At 42.7% G+C, this 22712-nt stretch overlaps 1 long non-coding RNA gene across 2 annotated transcripts in view; it reads right to left on the reverse strand.

Moving 5' to 3' along the window:
* Positions 1 to 1233: 1233 nt before the first annotated feature.
* LOC147129235 (uncharacterized) overlaps positions 1234 to 22712 on the reverse strand; it is a 38129-nt gene continuing 16650 nt past the window's right edge. Inside the window, exons 3-7 of one of the 2 annotated variants that reach the window (XR_015082619.1) lie at positions 14187 to 14277; positions 10728 to 10966; positions 10540 to 10610; positions 10293 to 10453; positions 1234 to 3526 (exon numbers count right to left, since the gene is read on the reverse strand). This is a non-coding gene — a long non-coding RNA (uncharacterized LOC147129235). The remainder of the gene's footprint in view (positions 3527 to 10292; positions 10454 to 10539; positions 10611 to 10727; positions 10967 to 14186; positions 14278 to 22712) is intronic. The other variant, XR_015082618.1, reaches the window with a different exon arrangement.

Raw genomic sequence — 22712 nt, forward strand, 5'->3', positions numbered from 1 at the left:
CAATATAGAGTCCTTGCTCCAACTGGTGTTGAATATCATGCAAAATCAATATATTTGTGACTGACTGGTGTTTGAATGTTATTCAGAATCTGTGAAGAATCTCTCTCAAGCTGTGAAAAAAGTACTGAAACATTGAACGGTTAGGCGTGTACTCAAATGTTTATAGGTCAAATTAAGTTCACCTGGAACGGTTGCTTGGGTTCATCCTGAAATTTCAGCCTGAATACCCAAGTAACTATGTGTGTAAGTTGTGTTGTAAACAGTTGTATGGCTGTGTTCTTGAGGCGGTAAATTTCTATAAGAAACGTCATATTATATCAAAATTATCAGTATGATCCTGCACTTTAACAACTTTCCTTGACTGACAATTCAGCTTCTCCTAAGAATATTCAATGGACATGTGAGATGGTTTTCTAGTTAGACGTCACCATTCCTGCCTCTGTAGATCACAATGGATATTTCCAGAAGCTGGCTAGCTAATAATGTCGAAAACTGACAAGGTGATTATAACGGCGCTCGCTGCAAGGCGAGGCTCAGGTGGAATCCGAGGGAGCGAGCATTGCTTCCGCCACGTGTCAATTAAAGCAGGATGACACCGGGGCCGCCGTTTCATCATCCCGCCATCCGGACCGCTCCTAATGAGGGGCTTTGTGGGGATGAAGGCGGACTGGCACGCTCACTTACGCGGCAATTAGAGCAACGTGGTCCCGCCGAGATGAAGGCCCGCACACTCTTCCGCGCTTCCTGGCGAGCTTAAGCAAAAAGCGACGGACGCACCGCTGCGGGACAGGAAGTGACCGATTTTAAACCTCAAAAGTGTTGAGACTTTTGAGAGCCACAGAATCCATCAATGCTATCGGATGTTTTTATGAGAAGCGCTTTGTCTTCCGTTTTTATGGTGATCAGCACAAAGCCGTTTTGGATCCGGTGGCTCAAAAGACACAAACAAACACTTCAACAGCCAAATAGTACTCAGAGGAAATTGGGAAATTGAGGCAGATGGCAAAATGTGTTGACAGTAACCCCCCAAAAACATAATGTAGCAGCATGTGGTTCATCATTACTGTAGGTTTTTTTTCTGAGTAACAGTAAAAAAAAAAAAAAAGTGATCACAAAGAGGCTTGTGTTTCGTGTAATTCTGACAATGGCCACCTTTAATCAGAACACATTGTACTTGTATACTTACAGGGAAAAAAACCAAGTGTCAACAATCAGCAAAATGCCAGTCAATGCAATAAATGATTCTGCAGCAATAATAAACATGTTGTCGTCTGCTTCAATACGAGAGCATTCAAAAGCTGATGAAAAATGTCTCCATTACATCGTAATAGCGGCCATTGGTACACTAGGACAGGATGTCATGTGCGCATCCTTCAATTTGCGTTGGTGAAGCGGACATTGAAACACATATACACCGCGCCACCTCAATGACCTCTCTTCATTGCTAATGACATACTCGCTGTGAATGAATTCACCTTTAGACTCTACCGACACTTCCCCGAACAATATCAACAGCATTTTGATTTGTCTCGGCATGTGTCATTTCTCACGTTTGTCTGTAAATAACAAGGAACAGGAAGAGCGAGTCAGTTTTGATATCGTGTATTCATTCGCTATCGGCAAGTGAGGTTGTAAAAGTAAGATTTCACACAGGATTTTATCAAACATTGGAACTTGTTAAATTTGTATACACTGTTTTGTAAACAAGCATTTTGTGCACACGTCCTTGATTTTTTTTTTTAAGGTAATAGCGTGTGAATTATGTTAGTTAAAAACTACTTCTGCTCTCATTTAACGAACAATAAATGACAATCGCTGAATTAGTTTGAATAGGGAACAGTGTTCTTGACTCCAATGCAAAGTAATGTGTGCCTGCGTGAACGTGTGTTTAGTTTTCTAGACTAGAGGCCAGAATAAAATGTCCGCACATTTTCTTTGTCCATTTTAAATGCCGCCATGTGGTCCGAATCCACGGCATACCTGCTGACATTGTCCCTGATCGAGGACCCAAGTCTGTATCTCAAACCTGGAGGAGGTTTTGTCATGCCCCGGGAGCCACGGCGAGTCTGTCATCAGGGTATCATCCCCAAACTAATGGGCAGAGCGAGGGGGTTAACCAGGACCTGGAAACCGCTCTCTGTTGTGTATGTTTACACCAATCTGCATTCGGGGCCGTGGATCAAGTACTCCCGCAACACCCTGGTTTCGTCGAGCGGCATTTCAGTCTCCGTTTATGGCCGCGTATGGTTATCAACCTTCTCTGTTTCCCTCTCAGAAAGGTCAAGTGACTATGCCATCCATTCAGCGCCACCTTAAGCGGGACTATCGTGTTTGGAGGGAAAACCCTTGCAGCTCTGTCTCGCACTGCCGAACGCAATCAGCGGATTGCAGATTGCCGTCGACGCCCTGCACCCACCTATGGTGCCAGCCAGAAGATATGGCTTTCCGCTCGGGACCTGAATTTGGCCGGGACTTCACGCAAGTTGGGACCCAGGTTCATTGGACCATTCGAGTTGGAGGCGATCATGAACCCAGTTTCTGTCAAGCTCCGCCTGCCGCCTACTCTCAAGGTTCATCCAATCTTCCACGCTTCCTTAGTCAAGCCCGTGGGGTCCAGTCCTCTGGCGCCACCGCCTGTTCCTCTGCCACCCCCTCGTGTTGCGCACGGGGGGCCCGGTGTATACAGTCAAGGAGATTTTGGACTCCAGGCACCCTGGCAGTGGGGTTCAGTATTTGGTCGACTGGGATGGTTACTCTCCGGAGGAGCATCCGTGGGTCCCCCGCTCCTGGAGCCTGGATCCATCCCTCCTCCATGTTTTCCATGCTACTCACCCGTCGAAAACCAGGTAGTCCACCAGGGGGCATCGATTGAGGGGGGTCACTGTCATGGTTTTGGCTCTGTTTTTGTTTTTTTTCTGTCTGAAGCTCCAGCTGGAGTGGAGTGTGTTCCCTTTAGTGGCGCACCTGTTTCCCATTGTAATCACCAGGGTTTAAAAGGACTCCTGCTACCATTCCTTGTCAGATTATTAACCTTGCTCACTGTCAGGCTCAAGTGTTGTTGTCTAGACTCCTCGTTCATGCTCATACTCTCGGCTAGATTTTGGTGTTTGTAAGTATTTGTAGTTTCTTTGTCATTTTGACTGAGTTTTTGTTTTTCGTGCAATTGGATTTTGCTATTTCGTTTTTGTACTTTCAAGTGTGCTATTTACCTTGCCGTTTGCAAGCGTCTTTTTGCTTGAATTTGGTTATTCCTGTCTTGCCAGCAATTTCTGTAATAAATATCTTTTGTTATCGAGATTTGTCTGATTCTGAATTTTTGGGATCCACAAACCCTCTGTCCAATTTCCGGGCGTGATAGCCGCATCCACTTTGCGATTGATTTCAGTCACCGCATGAGTCTGAGTATTGACCATCCGCCCCATACCATCCAGAAGGACCGTCAGCCTGTTCTCTTCCGATGAAGCTGCTCCCGTTGGCTGAGTTTTGCGATAGATCAGGAAACTGCTAACTCCAAACAGCAGCACACCTGTTATCAGAAGGCCAAAATGTAGATGCCACACCCTCAACTGACATTATTGACAGGCACACCATTCTCCACTTCTGCCAAGGATTGAAGGTGTACCCAGCAGCAAATATCTCAGAGGGGCAGGGATGCTCCCCTCTGCCTGCTCTTCTCATCGAGCAACTTTAGAGATAGTGATTTAAAGTGGTCAGTTGTTTATGTTATTACCCTATAAAAAATACATGAAGTGTTTTTTATAGGGTAATAAGGTTAGTGCTTGGGGTCTGCATTCTATTTAAAGGTAGAGGTTAGCTAAAACTAAACTATCATATACCCTAAACGCTGGGGTATATGATGGTTTATAATAAAGAAAAGGAATGAAAACAAAAGTGTTTTTTGAGTGCATGTGTTTTTTTTGTTTGCATGTTCATTTGGCAGGCACATCACTGGGAATCAGCTTGCCTTTCCAGTCTGCCACTGATGGGAACACTCGTCTAAATCCCAACGCTACAGATAGGAAACAGACAGCTCTTCCATCAGCCGGAATGCACACTAATTCACACAAATTGATCCTCCTCTTCCCCCTCCTCCTCCCTTTCACTTGCTGGAACGAATCCACGTGCAGTCGCGTCGCTGTGTTTACCGGGCGTGGTGACAATTGTCAGTCTGATCGTGAGGATGAGGAGGAAGAGGGGAGAAGGAGATGCGACTCCCGGGGTTCACCAGAGTCAAGTTTAATGACTCCTCATGCATATGCCGCCACTGGAAACGCTTTCCAAAAGGCGCCATCTGCTATGCGGTTTAATTAAACAGTAGCCTGTGGAAAGTTGGACCGCACATTTACAAGTTTATCGAGTTATTAATGAGCCTGACATTTATTCAACAACAACCACAAGGAGAGGCAATGGCAAAAAAGATGCTGACAGAAAACACAGATACCAAAATATGGAAAGAATATGGAGATGATGATGATGGAAATATCATGCTTAAAAATATTAGTCAGAAACCCAAACACTGGATTGAAACCCAAATTGGAAACCCATCCATCCATCCATTATCGATGCCGCTTATCCTCACAAGGGTCGCGGGGCGTGCTGGAGTCTATCCCAGCTGTCTTCGGGCAGTAGGCGGGGGACATCCTGAATTGGTTGCCAGCCAATCGCAGGGCACACAGAGACAAACATCCGCATTTACAATCACACCCAAGGGCAATTTAGAGTGTCCAATCAACTTACCATGCATGTTTTTTGGAATGTGGGAGGAAACGGGAGTACCCGGAGAAAACCCACGCAGGCACGGGGAGAACATGCAAACTCCACACAGGGAGGCCGGAGCCGGGATCAAACCCACGACCTCTGAACTGTGAGGCGGACGTGCTAACCAGTCAACCACGTGCCGCCCAAATTGGAAACCACAAACCTAAATTCAAACTCCAATGTAAAATCCTAACCCTTGTTTAAAACCTGTTTGATCCATCCATCCATCGATACATTATACGAACTTCTAATCCTGGCGTGAAACCTGAATCCAGGCTTGAAACCCTAACTTGAAATAGCTTAATAACAGAGGCAAGAGGTGGGGAAAAAAATCACAACTGGTGATTTTTTGAATGGTTGAATAGCAAGCCGTGAATAGGGAATTATTGTACACAGGAAGTAACGTGAGGTATGTGGCTTCTTTTTACATTTGTATTACCATTGAGAGGACTCATGGCATCCTAAAGATCGCAACAGGTAAATGCGATGAATGAATGGCATGGTTCAGCAACTTCAACACCTCCCAAGTAGAGCAGCCAGGCAATCGGGACGTTTTTACAAAAAATATTTTGACCCATCGCATTTACATGTATCAGATCCGCATGTCAGCTCAAAATACATTTCGCTGTTAGCTGCCATAACAAATCAAAATTGTCCGCTGCAGAGAAAAGGCTCCCACACGAAGGCGTCACTTCTAATGAGCAGTACACACACACTGTCATGTAGCGCGCCTTTGTCTGCCGGTGACCAACAGGGGCGATAATGAGAGGTCATGATTGATTTTTGTGGAGACAAATTCCCAAACTAGAAAAAACTATGTGTGATTTTGTGTGTACATATATGTTCATGCATGTACGGTATGTACACACACCAGGATAGATTTCTGTTCTTTGACGCGTATGGAACTCCTTGTTGAAAAGGGTACAATGATGGAACTGGAATCGAATTATGTCTTTTAGCGGATTATTTCGATTTCCCTAGCTGGGCATTTTACTAAAGATTTGCGGTCAGTGTATCGCCTTCCGCCTACAGCCGGCGTATCCCTCTGCCATCCGTTCATCCACAATTTTGTCCGACCAAATAGTGATCACCCATCGTTCGGTCTGTCTATCATTTTAAATGCGCTTCTGAAACACTAACCTTGATTTGAAACCCTCATTTGAAATACTAATCCTGTCTTTAAAATCTAACTGAAACCTTAGTCAGGCCTTGAAACCTGATTTTAAAACCTTAACCTTACTTTGAAAAACGTGAAGCACCCAAATAAGGTAGTTTGAGTCCTGACTACCAAACCCCGGCTTGAAAACTCAACAAAACGCTAACCCTAACATAAAACTGTAACCCGGTCTTTAAAACCTAATTTGAAACTATAACTATAAAAATAATCCTCTGTCTGAAAACCATAACCCTGGTTTAAAACCCTAAAATGAAACCTTAATCCTGGCTCGAAACCATAATTTGAAATCATTACGTCAAGACCTCACTCAAATGTGATACCATGAACACTATTCCTCACCTAAAACCTATTTTTGAACCACTGACCTGTAATCAATCCCTAATTAGAAATGCTAATCCTTGATTCAAACCATGATACTAGTTCGAGCCCCACCCTTAAAACCGCTGCGATAAAATAACCCAATATGGATTAAAAATAGCCCAGTATCCTACATTAGCTTGCACCCCAACCCCTTCCTCTATTATGGCGCACCTGGAGATGGGATGTGGTGGCACCCAGAGAGATGGCTTGTAAAGCCTGCCCCCTGCAGATGGGCTGTGATGTTCCCGCCGACACTCCCCACCGCAGCTCCACAAGTGCTAGTCTGTGCGTTGTGTAATAATGTATGCCTGTTTGCTTAGGTTTTGCTTTCGTTTTTGTTTAGGGATTTTTTTTTTAAATCCATACTGTGCTCACCTTACAGGTCCTCAGTCTGGGGTTGTTTTTTTTTCCCTAAATCCTAACCGTTGTATTAAAATCAAAATTAAAAATTGAAATCTTGACTTTTGCTTAAAGTTTTAATAGTGGATTGAAAACCGTTTTTGAATCCCTAACCCTAGTTTAAAACGAACAGGCACATTTGCCAGAATAGAATATGAACCATTCAGGTAATTCCAACCTGACAGGAAAAGATGAATTCATAGACAGCGTCAATCAAAAGTGAACATGCTGATCGCTTTACTGCAGCTCTTGTACTGCAGTAGTGGAGTAGCTATTGTTGTGTAGCAGTAGTACACATTTGAGAAGATTGAGGTAGCGGGATACGGAAAAAGTCTGAAAGGAATGATTTCTTCATCCTCGCCTCACCACCAGTGTGACGCGCAGTCGGCTTTTCCGTAGCCGCACCTGTCTATTAGTCACTCAGGATTACGCTTCCTGTCAGAAGTGGAATAAATACAGCTGGGGGAAGCGATACGGGAGCGCCAGGAACATGCGGCGGTGGCGGCCCTACTCTTCATTTATTCATCTCGATCATCTGGAAGGCGACAAGAGCCAGTACACCATCCCGAAGTTTATTAAAGCACTGGCCGTGAGGCACAGAACAAACAAGAGGGCTTAAAAAAACGAATGGTGAACACGACAAAATCAAATGTGAGCAGCGTTTGGAACGTTTCGTTCCAGCCTCCGAACTCCCCCTTCCATAGAAAAAAAAAAAAACAACATCAGAAGCCAGTGAATCACTCCGCCTCAGTTTTCTGTCATCCACCTTTGTCGCATCTCAGCTGTCACGCACTTGTGACACCGTTGCTTAAAAGAGCGTACGTGGGACTATTTACCAATTATTCCACTCGTTTGTGCACGTCACCTGCTGCGGGGCCTTGAGGTTTGTCTGCTTTTTAGTCTGGAAATTCCTACCCTCGCTGTGCAGAGAACCCAGAGAAATACATCTTGTTACAAGACCACAGTGCCGCAATGTCTAGTTCTCTGTGTGAACCCTTTGAATTCGACTCTATGCTAAATCTTGACATACTTCAAGGTTTAGGAACTGTTAATAATGCACTCTACCTTGACTAAGAAAAAAAAAAGTTGAAAACCACACTACTGCCAGTCCCATACTTCACAGGGTATGGTATTTCAAGCTTACTTTTTTGAACTGTGGCCATGAAAAGCTAAACTGGGCCGAATTGTTGTGACCTCACTCATTTTCTATACAAATGAAGAATATGGGACATTATTGTGACACGTAGAACACACAGATGTTACATGTCAAAAATTCCTGTTGCTCAAAGCACTATCTCAGAAGGAGGAGTCAAAAGCCAAAACAAAAAAGGTTGATTGTTGTGACATGTAGGATCCAGCCATTACTTGCCAGAAATATTGGGTGATATTTGGGTCAGTTTTTGAGGGACTAGTCAAAATTAAAACTATGAAGTCGATGCTGTCATCAGTAAGATTCAGCCAGTACTTGCAAGAAATCGCTGCAACTCTTTTGACTCTAACGACCAGCCATTTTGCGAGCAGCCACCTCCACCGTGCCAGCGGTTTTGAAGGATTTTCACAGATCTTTCAAGGTCCACATAATATTGTGTTTTACAGCTATGTGAACATGGAACATGCATAAGGAAGATTAGACTCTTCTACCATTGGCAAAAAAATCTACCTTATCCTTATCCTTGATGATGAACTTTGCCTTGCGTTTAGCTCCAAATACACCCTGCTCAAGCATCAGCCATATGTAATTCGCCTCTGCGAAGGTTTTGAGAGGCACTACCACAACATTGGCACATGCATCATAAGTTCTTCAAAGTACAGGACACGTTTGTCCTTAGTTTGTAAGCTGCTTTGGTCTCAAAGTAGTAACCTTGCAGAGCTAGTCCGAATTACCGATTCAAGAGTCCAGGAGTTTATCAGATGCATCACTGCATTTTGGTGTGACAATGCATGACTGACTGATCCCAGCAAAACCTCTTAAGTCCATAAACAAACAGTTGGGTGTCATTGTCTCCTTTGTCATGCTGTCATCACAAGCCTTAGGAGCATTAATCACTCTCATTTAGAGTGCATGTGAGAGCTTGCAGCTCTTTGCAGCCTTTTGAAGTTTTAATGATTATCACCCTCAAAATTATTGCCATGTCATGGCAAGTGTTGATGAATATGACATCGATACGAATAAGCTTTTAAAAAAACAACAGTAAAAAAAAAAACATCTATTGAAACTCATTCAGTACCGGACTTTTTCAGACCCATTGTGAAATGACATAAATATGTCATTGGGAGGTCCGCTGATAGTGTAGTGGTACACACGCCTGAGTTGTGTGCGGGCAGCGTGGGATCGATTCCCGCTCAGTGACAGTGTCTATGTGTGCCCTGCGACTGGCTGGCGACCAGTTCGGGGTGTAGTCTGCCTTCGCCCATTGACGGCTGGGATAGGCTCCAGCAACTCCCCGCGACCCTATATAGGATAAGCGGTTTGGAAGATGACATGACATGACATGTCATTGGGATAGAATGAGTTAACCACCAATTATGAATATCGGTTACTTCAGACCAATAAAGTGGCTGTGACGAAGAGAGTGTTGTTTCTCAGTTTCCATCATGGACACATTGAGCGGCAGTCAGACTCTCCCTCCTGCTGACCTTCACTTTATTTAATAATTACAGTTATTGTGAAGCCAGAGCCGACTCTGCTGCCCGAGGAGACCATTAAAGCACATTTCTCTGCTCAATGCAAAGCAAACAGTTCGTGTGCATTAATTAGCTTTCAAAATGGCCTTGGAAGTGGAAAAAAAATAGCGATTTAAACCATCAGATAGGTGCTCATGTATTATTGCTGGCATTACTCTGGGGCACAGAAGTCATTGGGATAATTAGCATGGGAGTAATGATCCGAGTGAAAATCAGTCCCACTACCTGAGCACAGGCGACTCATTCATTGAGACAAATTATTCTGCACACTCTGGATTCATGCTTTCATTTTCTCCATTGTCCGAGCACATATTTACGCCTGGTCTGGCTTGTTGTGGTACAATACATCAGCAGAAAAGTGTGACTATTTGAAAGTGTAGTGAGTCCATTTGTGAAAATAGTTTTATAAACATGTATGATAGCAAAATAGCGGCCACTCTCATTTGCACCCAAGTGCTGAAACCATCAGGAGGGCAGCATAGCCGTCAAAAACAACACACCATTAGCGCTTCATAATAAAATAAAAGCACATGTGCCATTTCCCCTTCGGAATCTACTCCTGTCTCCAGCTAAAATGTGTCCGCTGGCAATTAATGCGATAAAAGTTTGTTCTGAGAGTACCGGAATGAGGCGTAATGGACCCAAGTCCAAGAGTATGAAAAAATGTCATGGCTCGCTACTCCTGCCAACGTAGAAAAGTAGCCCTAACGCAGACAGTCTATTCATACGCTTTAGAATTCAGTCTAAAAAATGTCAAACCTTGATTTTCAGACCATGAAACCCTTTTAGGAGACGTCATCTAATGTAAGCCTTTTTTGTAAGAAAATACTTCAATCATAATGCCATAAACCAGACATATGAATAATACAAAAGATTGCAGTCAACTGTAGTATACTAGTCAACTAGTACCTACCAGAAATCGCTGGGGCTCCTTTGACACTGGCATAGGCCTCTTTGCAGAAAAATACAGGCTAATTGTTGTCACATGTAGGCACAGCTTGGTGGAAATCCCTGCCACTTCTTTAACACCGCTATAAGATTCTTTGCAAATGAATATGAGCTGAATGTCATCACCTGTGGAAAGAATATTGGCTCTTAAACATAGACATGTGAAGAGTATGGGAGATTGCTGTCACCTATAGGACAAATATGGTACTTGCCACAAATCACTGCTGCTCTTAATGCTGCTGCCAGCCTCTTTTCAGAAAAAAAACAGGGAGATTGTTGTCACCTAAAGAACACAACAAGATTACGGCTTGCAAACAAGACATAGAAATATGCCTTGAATAAGAATAAAGGGGTGATTTTTTTGTCACCATAGGTGACATAGGGCACAGAGGGGACTCACCACAAATCTCTGCTGCTCTTTTAATGTTGCTGGAAGGATCTTTGCAGAAGAATATACAGAGATTGTTGTCACCTGTAGGACAAAGTTGGTGCTTGCCACAAAATCCCTGCTGCTCCTTTAATGCTGCTGGTTGTCTCATGACAGAAGAATACAGGCAGTTGCTATCACATGTTGGACATGGCTGGTGCTTGCCAGAAATCCCTGCTTCTCTTTTAATGTTACTAGTAGCATCTTGTCACCTGTAGGACACAGCAACAAGAGGATTAGGCTTTGTGGTCCTAAACATCTAATTACTTACTTTCTCGAAAGAAAGCGTACAGGAAGAAACGTGGGCAATGAGCCACATGCTGCTTCATGACAAGGATAAAAAGACCAATACAGTACATCTGATCTAAAATATCACCATATTTTACTTTCTATAATTCATGTATTGTTCTTTATAAATTATTGGACTTTTTGCTTATTTTTAAAATACTTATTTCTATTTGTTTAAGTTAATTTACCATTTATTCGTTTTTTGTTCTTTTCAAGGTGATCTACTGCATGACTATACTTCCTTCCAGATATATAAAAAAAAAAAAATGAATTTGACGATAAAAAATCAGCATGTTCGAATGCACCTCGCAACGTCTCACCCCTGTTTCCTCTCTCCCTGCCAGGAGGGAAGAGCAAAGTACATATGGAGGGCATTGGAGTGAGTGTGTGAGACTGTGCGCTCTGTACAGTAAGGAGAGCTAAATGAGCGCCCGAGGGAGACCACCCTGCGAGAGTAGGAGGACAGGCTGAGGAAAAGTAAGATTAATGACGCTTTGGAAAATGAGTGCTCCTGCTGGCCCAGGCTGGAACGACAGCGGGCGTTAGAGATGTGCCTCCCGTTAAACAAGAGCCGATGTTTGGATCCGAAGCAGACCGACTCTTCACGATATCTGAGGAGTTTTTAGCCAAGCTGATGACCCCCTCGAGAACCTTTTGAGCCTCTGCCTGTCTAGTTTGAATGTATTTGAGAAGACATTTTGACACATTGTCACAACTTCCCCTCCAGCAGACACAAAACATACTTTTTCTGGGAATCGAAAACTGGTTCGCAGTCATTGGATTCCTAGAAACGGAATTATTTGCTTTGCTTGATGATTCCCCTTATCAGTTCCTCTCACTTGGCAACTGAGTGATGCTAGCCTCATGCCAGCTGACCATTTTCACAGATGTGCTCCGAGGTATAATGAGTACATGTATTTGTGTGACAAGAGTGACTTTTCGCTCTGCACCTTGGGGACTACACTAACATATTTTGAAAATGAATAAAGGTAAATGTAACTGAAGTAACACTACTAAATCACTCGCAAATACACCACTGTTAGAGGAGCATGGATGTAAACAACATGGTACACGGTACACTGTACCATTCCACTTGTACACGGCACTACCAGATATTTTGAATGGTACATTGCCTCTGGGGACTTGTACTTTATTTATCTATTATCAATGTAATTGTTTTTCTTCATAAAATTTCGCCAGAGAAAATAAGGGAAAATAAAATGGACATTCATTTCATATAATTTTACTCTGTCGAAGTTATATGGTATATTAGTGATGAAAGAAGGAAATGTGCATCTCCTTTCACGCACGCACACATAGCAGCGATTTAATAATAATGACCAGGATGGATAATTTGCCTTTTTGCATCCCCGTCAGGAATTTCACTTGAAAATGTTTGCCTTTATTGTGTGTGCTAATAGAGAAATTAAAATCCTTCCACTGGTGTGCACATTAAAGTCTTCCACTCGCTGCAGGGTGTTGTTGTTGTTGGTAGTGGTGGTGGGGGTACAACAAGAATAAACAGAGAGACTGATGTATGGGGGAGATGATGCGATTCGACAGTCAGCCATTATACGAGAAAACAAGCTGATAAATGCTTATTGTATTACACAATGGGAGGGAGTTTATTGAAGTGGTGGCCTCATACTCTCATTCCGATCCCCCCCTGAGACAAGAAGAGTTGAAATGTTTCCTGGCATGTTGTCCTCCGACGCCCCCACCGAGCGAGCCCCCCAGCTATGTGGTCATCATCACAGAGTTCCGTGATGAACAGCAATTTATCACCGTCCAGAAGAAAATGTAGTTGATTACCCTGTGATTCAATAAGCACGAACCAAAAATGGAGCGCGGGTGACATCCCATTCGCTGTTTGACAGAGGAAATTCATGTCATCTCGGTGCCTTGACACATGAATCAATGCACGGTCAACATTTACGTAGACGAGAGGGCTTTACAGACGACAGACTACAGAGATTAATGAAGCAGCGAATATGTATTATATATTAGGGGCAATTCTGTGATCAGAAGTTCAGGGGCGCTAACAGTTTGGGTGCCAGAGCACATCCAATCGGGTGGCATTCATCAACAAGGGGTCAGGGGAGGTCATTGGGGTTTCACATTTTACTGCTTAAAAAAGACTCCCACACCTACACTTCTCTTAAAGCATGATCCAGCCAGAAGCTGAAACGCTGACCCACTTTGAGAGTCAATATTTTTTCCCTTTATAATCAATCACCAGAGTTCACTGCTTACAATATCGCATAGCAGAGTAAAATAAGCAACCTTACTGAGATTTGTGACAATACATCGGGCAGATAGATATTTGTTATGCTCGTGTCTTTCTGTGTCCACAAAGTACCTCCGACAATTACCACTGTAATGTACTCTATACTTCCACCGGAACAACTTTGGTAAATTGCACAATAAAATACAATGTTAACATTTTCTTTTTTAAACTCTTCTTCATTCTATAACTCAGAGTATGCTACATGTTGAGCATGGTGTCCCATTTCCTTGGTAATGAACGATGAATATTTTCACGCTATTTGCACATGCTATTTTTTTGGCATATTCTTGAGCGTGAGTCAGCAGGATTGAAAAGGCATGCATGTCAGGGGCAGGCATTTTGCAATTTGCGAAACGAATGCTGATCATTTGATGGTGTCTACCGTGCCTCCAAGGTAACGATTAGGCATGACGGGATGTATTGGTCACCATTTACGGGTCGTTTTCTATGTATAATTGGTCATTTGTACCTGTTTTTCAACTGAATATCTTTGTATGAAGGTAATGAATTTGTTCAAGTGTACAATTAATTAAATAAAAAATATTTTTTGCTTGAGTGCTCTCAGCATGCCGAAAGGGTGATTCTCTCATAGCACTTCAAAAAGGACAGTGGGACTGTCTGACCACCTGTAGCATGTTAGCTAACTCCTAGCATAAACATTGACCTGTGGTTAAATACAGCAGAAATTAGGCCTAGTAATGGTAATAATGTGTTGATATTGAGCTGAATTTGCAGATTCATATTTGAGTTGGCCAAAACTATCATAACCCTGCTCTGGGATCCCTGCTTAGTACGGTAAATGCAATCCACAAAACATTCAAATTAAATCCATAATGAGTGGCAAAAGTTCTCACCACCTAAGTTTGCCGTTGTGTGTGTGAACTTGCTCAAGAGCTGCTGGTCAACTTCATGTTCAGCCTTCTCAACACGTTTTCCTTCTCCTAAAACCTGCAACATTACAAGCTGTATTGATTAATTGTCATTACACATCCAAACATAGTGTGTGACAGTGGTTCAGTGTCCCGGACACGGTTTCGCAACTACTCGTGACGCCATTTTCGCGTGACCACGTCACGGTCTGTTTGCGCCTATCCATATCTTAATCGCTTCATACACAGTGGAACATGAATTTAACGGCCGTTTGTTATATAAGCACTTCTCTTGTGCATGAAAAATAAACCCACTAGTAAATACATATGTATATTGTAAAGAATTCCTAGACAAGGAGGAATTGCACCTTCATCAGGGAAAAAGTACGATGATGGAATTCCGTTCCTTAAAAGTTCTTTTTTGGTGTTTTACAAATGGTCTGACTTTCTCACTCTTTCCGTTAATGCCACTGAAAACAGCCTCATTATGTTGTTGCAATACACTAGAGGGATATGTGAACTGAAATTCCAGGATGTGTCAGCCATTTTGCATTCACAAAATGCCAGACAGCAAAATAAACAGTTACTCTGTTACTGATCAAATTATATGAAAAAGACCCATCTATATTGAGGCATCAAAATAATGAAAAATCAAGCCTTTCTTCCTGCTCTTGAACGCTGGGGACGTGTCTGCTAAATGCAATGCAATGAAACCATGCCCCGCTCAACTGTCAATCAAGTATCACATGTCTTTCTTATGTCTACACATCGCTGCATGTATGCAGAATATCCATTTAAAGCCGCTGCTGGCTGGAATATGTCCCACCAGGACATCGCGCGCGGGGCTTTCAACAGTCAATCAACAATACACTTTAGCTTTCACACATAAAAAAACGTGTCAGGGTTTGCAACTGAAACCCAGCCAGGAGCTGCCAAGCCGTACGAGTCAGTATCTGCAGTATTGTGTTTTGCAATCATACTCATGCTGCACACCCAATTATGTCAGTAAGCACCATTTTAGCTATGCCTAAAAAATCTTGAAAACTGAAATGGTGGAAAACAGTTCAACGCTATATCCCCACAAGTGTCACACAAGGTTACTGTAGGTTAGGGTCTAAGTCTTTGCATTTGTTTTCAGTAATTATCTTCAAACATGTATGATGTGTTCAGAAACAAATCTCATAATTTATTTTATAGGTTTTTTTTAAGTGTTAATATGTCATTGAATGGTTGTTTGTCTGTGTCTAGTGATAGGGTTAGGGTTTCCAACTATGGTTTCAAACTAGGGTTAGGGTTTCCAGCTAGGGTTTCAACCTAAGGTTAGGGTTTCAAACTAGGGTTAGGATTTCCAGCTAGGGTTTCAAACTAAGGTTAGGGTTTCCAGCTAGGGTAGCAAACTAGGGTTAGGGTTACCAGCTAGGGTTTAAAACTAGGGTTAGTGTTTCAAACTAGGGTAAGGGTTTCCAGCTACATGTGTGCACTGCAATTGTCTGGCTGCCAGTGCCGGGTGTCCCCAGCTTTGCTGGGAATGTCTCCAGATTACACATGACCCAAATGAGGATGAGCGCTAAAGACTATAAAATAGACTAATATTTGAGAACCTTTCACTTATGGAGGATTCACTTTTTTAATTTTACACACAAACTTTTTTACACAATTTTATATGTTTTGCATTTTATTCACTTACTGTTTCCACTATGATCCAAAACATGATCTTAAAACCAAGCGAAAAAACGGGCCACTTAATGGTATTACGCTATACACGCTGTTAATCTGGCGAAGGCAGGTTGGGAATTCAAACACGATCAGCGAGGGGCACGGCGGTAACGATGGATGGTGGGATGGAGACGGTTTTCTGGTATGAGGGAGAGCACCAGGAACACTCGCAAATGTATTCATGATCTGTTCTGGTCCCGTATACTCATTTCACTGACTCAAAATGGTCTGTGTGGTGTTTTATTATGCAGTGAATTATAGCAGGGAAGGTCCAAGACAAAGCCTAAATCTATAAAATGGGCCTTTTATTTCACCGGGGATGCAGTATGGATGTGTGGAGCTAGACACATTACCAATATACGCAATAAGTGTCAGACTGAGCCCATTACCACACACACGTGCACACGCACACACGAATGAAAGGAAGCCATTTGCTTCATTTGAATTAAACAACAATTACATTACTGGCTTGCACTTATTCAATACCTTACTGTGAATCGACTTCATTTGCGATTTTAGACCCTGAAAATGGCAAATTGATTCCAGAAAAGTGGCATTGTCGACGCCGTCGGGCCTAGCTTGGCGCAAGCTGCGTGACATCTTAATTGCTTTAGACCGCAATCAGCCGCTGCCCACTATTGGAATCGGGATCCGTTTGGGAGGGCATAACAAGCAATGTCGCTTCTGCGCAGCTAATTAAAGATATATTGAACCAAACCTATTTGAGTCAGTCGTGAGTAAAGCTCAGGTGTGGACCGCGCCCTGCAGGGTTAAGAGATAAACAGAAAAAAGTATGGAGGCTGGCTATGTTGACAGTTTTTATTTACAGCGTAGGTACCAGGCATCCAGTAACACGCACACACAGTGTTCCTCCAGGGAGGCTGATGTGGGGGCATAACTGGCTATTAAATGCTGGGCCGTGCTCTTGTGGAAAAACGACAGCAAAAACAGGAATGTCATTGTAGCTATTGGTCAAGGTAATATGCGGTATTTTAATTATTATTAAATCATTTCACAACAAGGGAAAAATCTGGAATTTGAATGTTCCATACTGGAAAGGCTAACGAGCAAATAATTTGATGGAATACAGAAAAAGTTAGTCTTTGCTCCAATTAAGCAGAGAATACATGCCTATGAGTGTTGTCGTATGGTCTGTTTGTACGTGTTTGCTCTGTGTGTGTTGAATAGAAGTTATTTGGAGCTTCAGAATCAACCTAACATCTATGATGATTTCCGCAAGTTTCAAATGACATTTTGGGATTACGCTAAAAAACCAAATTGTATGGTTTGGCTGAACATTTTGGTGTTTCAATATTCAATGACGAATGACCTTTAATTTTTTTTTGACATCTTGAACGTGTCTTTCGGTGCACTCTGTACTTCTTGCAAGAAAGACCTGCTGTTGCTACTGATATTGAACACTGAATTGCCTTCTAATCACAAACATACAATTGTACATATGTAAATATAAAAAAAATAAAGGATACAGCACATGTCCATTCTAAATACGCCATTGGGCAGCCGCAAAATGAATGGTTACGAGAGCCGTTTGTGTCCACGCCGCCACAGGTTAGATCCTGCAGACAAATATAGGGTTATTTTTTTGGTGGGGGGTGGTATGCAGCCCACTCTGTGCAACTACTGTAAATATTCACACAAAAAAAACAAAAAATAACTGGGGAAAAATACCTGGATGTGAGAGCACAAAGCCTCCAATTTGGCTGGTGTGGCGGCATCTCAGCGGCACGATTGCGCCCCACCGGCACAGGCCTGTGAGAGCAGCTGAGGCTGGGATTAGTCCCTTATTCTTGCGGGGGGTGCATAAATCAGGCCAGCGGGCGCTAATTCTCATTTTTACCCAGCATTTCACTTCCTACTCAGCTGAGGGAAGTCTGTGATTATGTGGCGAGCATTAGAGTGCGGATGTAAGGACCCCAGGCCAGGCAGTGCATCGAAACATTAATTAAAGCTGCGAGCAACGATTAACACGCACGGGCACCCCTTTTTATCTATGTCGAATATTTGGAATTATCATAAAATTTAGACACCATGCTGCGCACACACGGACTTTGCGTCGGACTTCCATTCTAGCGACAAATTTGTATGCAAGTCGGAAGCCGCTATTGTCTGTCACTAACCGACACTAATGCAGTAGTGAAGTCAATATGACAGTGTTTATTTGTATGACAAAAACGTATAGGCTATTAATGTAAACAATCAAAAAGTAAAATATCAATTCTAAGTGAATCAGGAAATTAATTGGTTGATTCATGCATAGATTGAACACCTGTTTTTTGCACTGAGCTCCTTGTTCGACACCAGCACGTTGTGCAAAAATCACAGAAGCATGAACAGTTGGATATGTGAGTTCAAAAGTGTAGAGAAGGTGAAATTAGGTTCACCTGGAAAGGTCATATTGTAGCGCATTTTAGGTTCATCGTACAATTTCAAGTAGGACCTAATCAGGGAAACTGAAGACATAATGGGGTGCTGGGAGGGGGACATCAGCAGATTATAATTGTGTAAAGATGCTCTTCCAGCCAAGGATGGAGCTACTGGGAGACCCTGTGAGAAGAAACTCCTACCGCTGATTTATCCTCTTGCTACGTTTGCTCGCCGGCCAATTTGGCTCCTTTCACCCGGTGGAATTTCGCATCTTCCCACACTCCTTTTAGCCACCCCGGCCGCCACCTCTTGATCTCTGAAATAGTTTATTCTGTAAAGCAAGCTCACCACGAGTTCCTTATTGCCTCGCTGTGCCTTCATTACTTTCCTGCTGGGCTCAGCATAATTTCACCTTTGGAAAATGGCGACAGGGGCGTGCGCTTGGTGAAAGCAAATAAGCGGGAATGTGAATAAGTCACGGCGGCAGCGGCGATGGCTGCAAAAAAGGCCTGACAAAAAACTTGATGTGGCCCCAAGAGAGGGGGGGTGTACCATGCATCCATGCTGTGCTTTATCATTACACGGCGATGCTGAATTTTAAATGTCTGCATCTCGCAATCAGTCATCACTCTTGCCGCCCTTCTTGTGTGAATGTAGTCTGATTCATAACTCAGCTTTATAACTCAGGTGCATTCCTCTAAAATTGAATGTCGAGCCCATATCTTATTTATTGAGCAGGCGAGCAAAGTCAAAGGTGCCGCATATAAAATGACTCCATGATGGGTCCTTTTGCTGACAAGGCCATTGGCACTTGTTTGATGTTATTTTCTTTTTGAATGACTGATGTATTGGAGACATTCTCTGCGGAGACCAAACCGACACCCGCCATCCATTAATACGGCGGCGGCAAAGACTTGGTGACAAAAACTCATAAGATAGTTGATGCACAGAGCCCAATCGCAACCAGTAGAGCGAGGCAAAATTAGCATTGATTAGCTGTCGAAGATTGCAGTCGGCAGAGTGATGATGAGTGGCAGCTACCTCGAGACTCTTGGGTGTCGGTCAAAACTAATAGACAGAGGGGGAGGTATAAGGACGATTACTTAAAAACTGGGACTATTAGAAAATGAAATACACAAGCAGAGATACACAAACATGGCGTATTTCAGACATAGTACAGAACCACACTTTTGGAGCGAGGAGGAAACCGACTCCTTTATTAGTGTGGTGAGTGTGTGAATGTGTTTTATTGACAGTAGAAAGTAAAAAGCAAAAATGACGTCTGCTTGCATCACGACTCACAGATGTAAACAGGTTATCCCGAATGTTTCAGAAGCCGGAATTTTTACCTTAACCCGAATATTGTCGGCATGTAAACGTAGTCATTGATCCTACATTACGGTTCAAAGACAGAGTGTTTGGCAGCATTTGAATTTCGGTGACCTCAGCTATTAGGTTTAGTGTGGGTTAGAGTTACCTATCTTTCAATACAAATAGGATTTTTGCCAGCTATAGCAGAAAGTATGAAGACTGGATTACAGCTGTGATTGTCGAGTTCCATGGACTACCCCAGAAAGATGCACATGGCGGTGACTATATCCATTCATCCTTGGTACAGTCACTGTTGAAGGACAGAGTGTGGAAGATATACTGGTCCCATCTGCTACAAGGGCTAGAAATACGACACACGTTTAGTTGAAAGGAGGTATGACCAATTTTGCCCAGCAAGGAGACACAAACACCGCCACACTTCCTGACAGCATTTCAATTCAGCTACCTGAACCGTTGGTGTTTGGCTGAGTTAGGGTTACCTGTCTTTCAAAATGAATATGATTCTTGCCCACGTCAAAGACCAACTATACTTGAAAGCGTGAAGAGATAATAGCTGAAACTCTACAGCAGAGACAAGATACTTCCATGGATTGTGCCAGAGAGACGCACATGGCGGGGATTTTATACTGTACATTAATCCTGTGGCACAGTCATGGTTCAAGGACGTAGTGTGGAAGATATAGTGATCACGCCTGCCACAATAGCTAAAAATACGACACGGTGTTTAACTGAAAGGAGGTATGACCACTTGTCCCCATACAGCAAGAAGACATACACCGCTAACCTGCCCAACAACATTTGGCTTGAGTTCTTTCTCAAACATTTGGAGATTATTTTTACTGCTCGTCTTTATTTTTACGGTCCATCACAAAAGCCTTTTCAGAGTTTAAAGAGGGGCTGAATCAAACGGAAGGCTGGAAAAATTACATGCCTCTGCGGGATAAACAAGCCACCGCAGACACTTTTCATCGAGGGCCTGATTAGTTCTGTCAGAAAATGAAGAAGAGTGCCGACAAGAAGCAGGCTCTTGACAGCGTGCAGAATTTGGCCTTCCGCGATGGCGCCATCCGACAGGACGCAAGTAGAGGCTGAATCCTGACTAGCCCGTGGGCGGAGGCGGCGGAGGAGGAAGATGTCGAAGGACAACGGGACGGAAGTGCAACTGATCTTCCAAGGTTATCAAACGGACAAAAGGCCTTTGCACCAAGAAAAATAATTCTCTCGGCGTCGGAGGGTTCAAACTTTCACTAGTTTTATGTGTAGCTGTTCAATGTTGAAGAAGTGCGTGGAAAAGCAAGCTGTATACGCCGCAGCATTCCCATTTCAGGCACTCAAATAGAGCAACGGTGGGTAAACAGACTGCGCATTACCCACAGTAAATAGAGGTTTCTGCTTCAGCCCTTTCCAATTAATAAGCTCATAACCTTTGAAAGCCCTTTGGAGAGGCCAGTAGACATTTGAGATCCCCTGTTTAAAAAAAAAAAAAAAAAAAAAAATTGACTCAAAAAGAGCAGCCAGATGGTATCATGCAGAAAGTAAAGTTATGAGATTTTTTTTTTTTGTGCGATTCTGCAAATGTAAGCTCATTTTTTAGTTTGGGTTTATTTGATTTAGACGTTAATAATAGCTCGTTTGTACCTTGGCTACTAATTAAATGCCAGGCCCGTGGTGATGAATGGTGACATAAATGTATAATTAGGGATATTGCGCTTACTCAAATTGTGATGCCTTACACCTAATTAAAACGTCTTGCGGTGTCGTAGAATTTTAAATAAATGTCACTCACTTTGGCTATCTTCCAAATATTGTCTCCCTATGCTGGAAAACGATGTATGCATTAAGGCGAGGCGGCGTTAGCGCCTCACGCCTGCCATCTTTTCGACCGCTCTGCGCTGCTCTCAAGGTCAAACAGAGCGCTTCCAATTTTTCTCTCTCTGTGCTGTTTTACATTTTCAGTGCCATCATTTTGACAAGAAGCAGACTCCCGTGTGCCAATCCTATTTGAACCTGTCACCCGTGCTTGCGCTCTCTCTAATGGGAACGGGAGCATGGAGGGCCGATCGGATACTGCCGCAATTTGCAAGATGAGCACGAATCGGGAGTTATTGGCTTACAAGTTGACATGAAAGAGAGCCTTCGTGATACTGATTTGTTCCGTTAACAATCACGCTCAATCTTGATGATGGAAGTCATCCTTCTAGCATTAGTTGACCTCGACCTCTTGCTCCGCTGTCTTTGTTTCACGCTTATTTCTGACATTTGTTACGCTTGCAGGTTTGCAGTGGTTGGAAGTAACGAAGTACACATACTTTGTTATTGTAATTTTTGGAAGGGGCGGAGCCAGAACGTGGCTAATGGGTGGGCCTAGAAAAATCAGGGTGGGCCTAGATAGATAAATAGAGTCAAGTCAACTGCTGTTTAGATATTAAGGTCTTATAAGGCAGAAAAATCAGACACAGCAGTGACTTGGAAGAACATTAACTTTAAAGAGCAACAGATTAAGAGTAAAAAATATACCCCATCCTCATTTCAAAAAACGGTTTGATGGTGTCGGCTACACAAACGAATGATTCGTGTCGAATGTGTTACATTTAACAGGCTAAAACATGTAAGCGTGTCGTGTTCAAAACTTCCCGGTCTATTCTTAAAAAACACATACAAGCAATGTGTTGTTGGTTTTTTTTAGCATAGAATTTAGCATTTTCTGTTACTCAGTACACAAGTAGCAAAGCAGGTTCTAATCGCATGAAAGTCCAGCCACCGCTAGCTATTTCTTGAGCTAAATAAACGTAACATGATTTGTTTTTGTTCTTCTCAGTACAAGCATTATGTAAGTTAACTCACTTAGTTCACTGTCATTGATGGCCATAGATTGCAAAGATCCATTTTTACTTGGCTGGCAGTGAATGAAATTTAATAAGAGGAATACTTTTTGTTTGCAGAGGGGTTTTTTTTCAATTGTTCCAAGTTATAGGAACACAGGTACTATGTATAATTGACAGTAACAATTATTTTTTTTACATTTTCTTTTTGTTCTTAAGTACATTTCAGAGCCTGTACTTTTTTATTTAAATACATCCA

The sequence above is a fragment of the Filicampus tigris genome, chromosome 19 (assembly GCF_054856515.1).
Source record: "Filicampus tigris isolate MCC_2025a chromosome 19, RoL_Ftig_1.0, whole genome shotgun sequence".
NCBI classification, from domain to species: Eukaryota; Metazoa; Chordata; class Actinopteri; order Syngnathiformes; family Syngnathidae; genus Filicampus; species Filicampus tigris.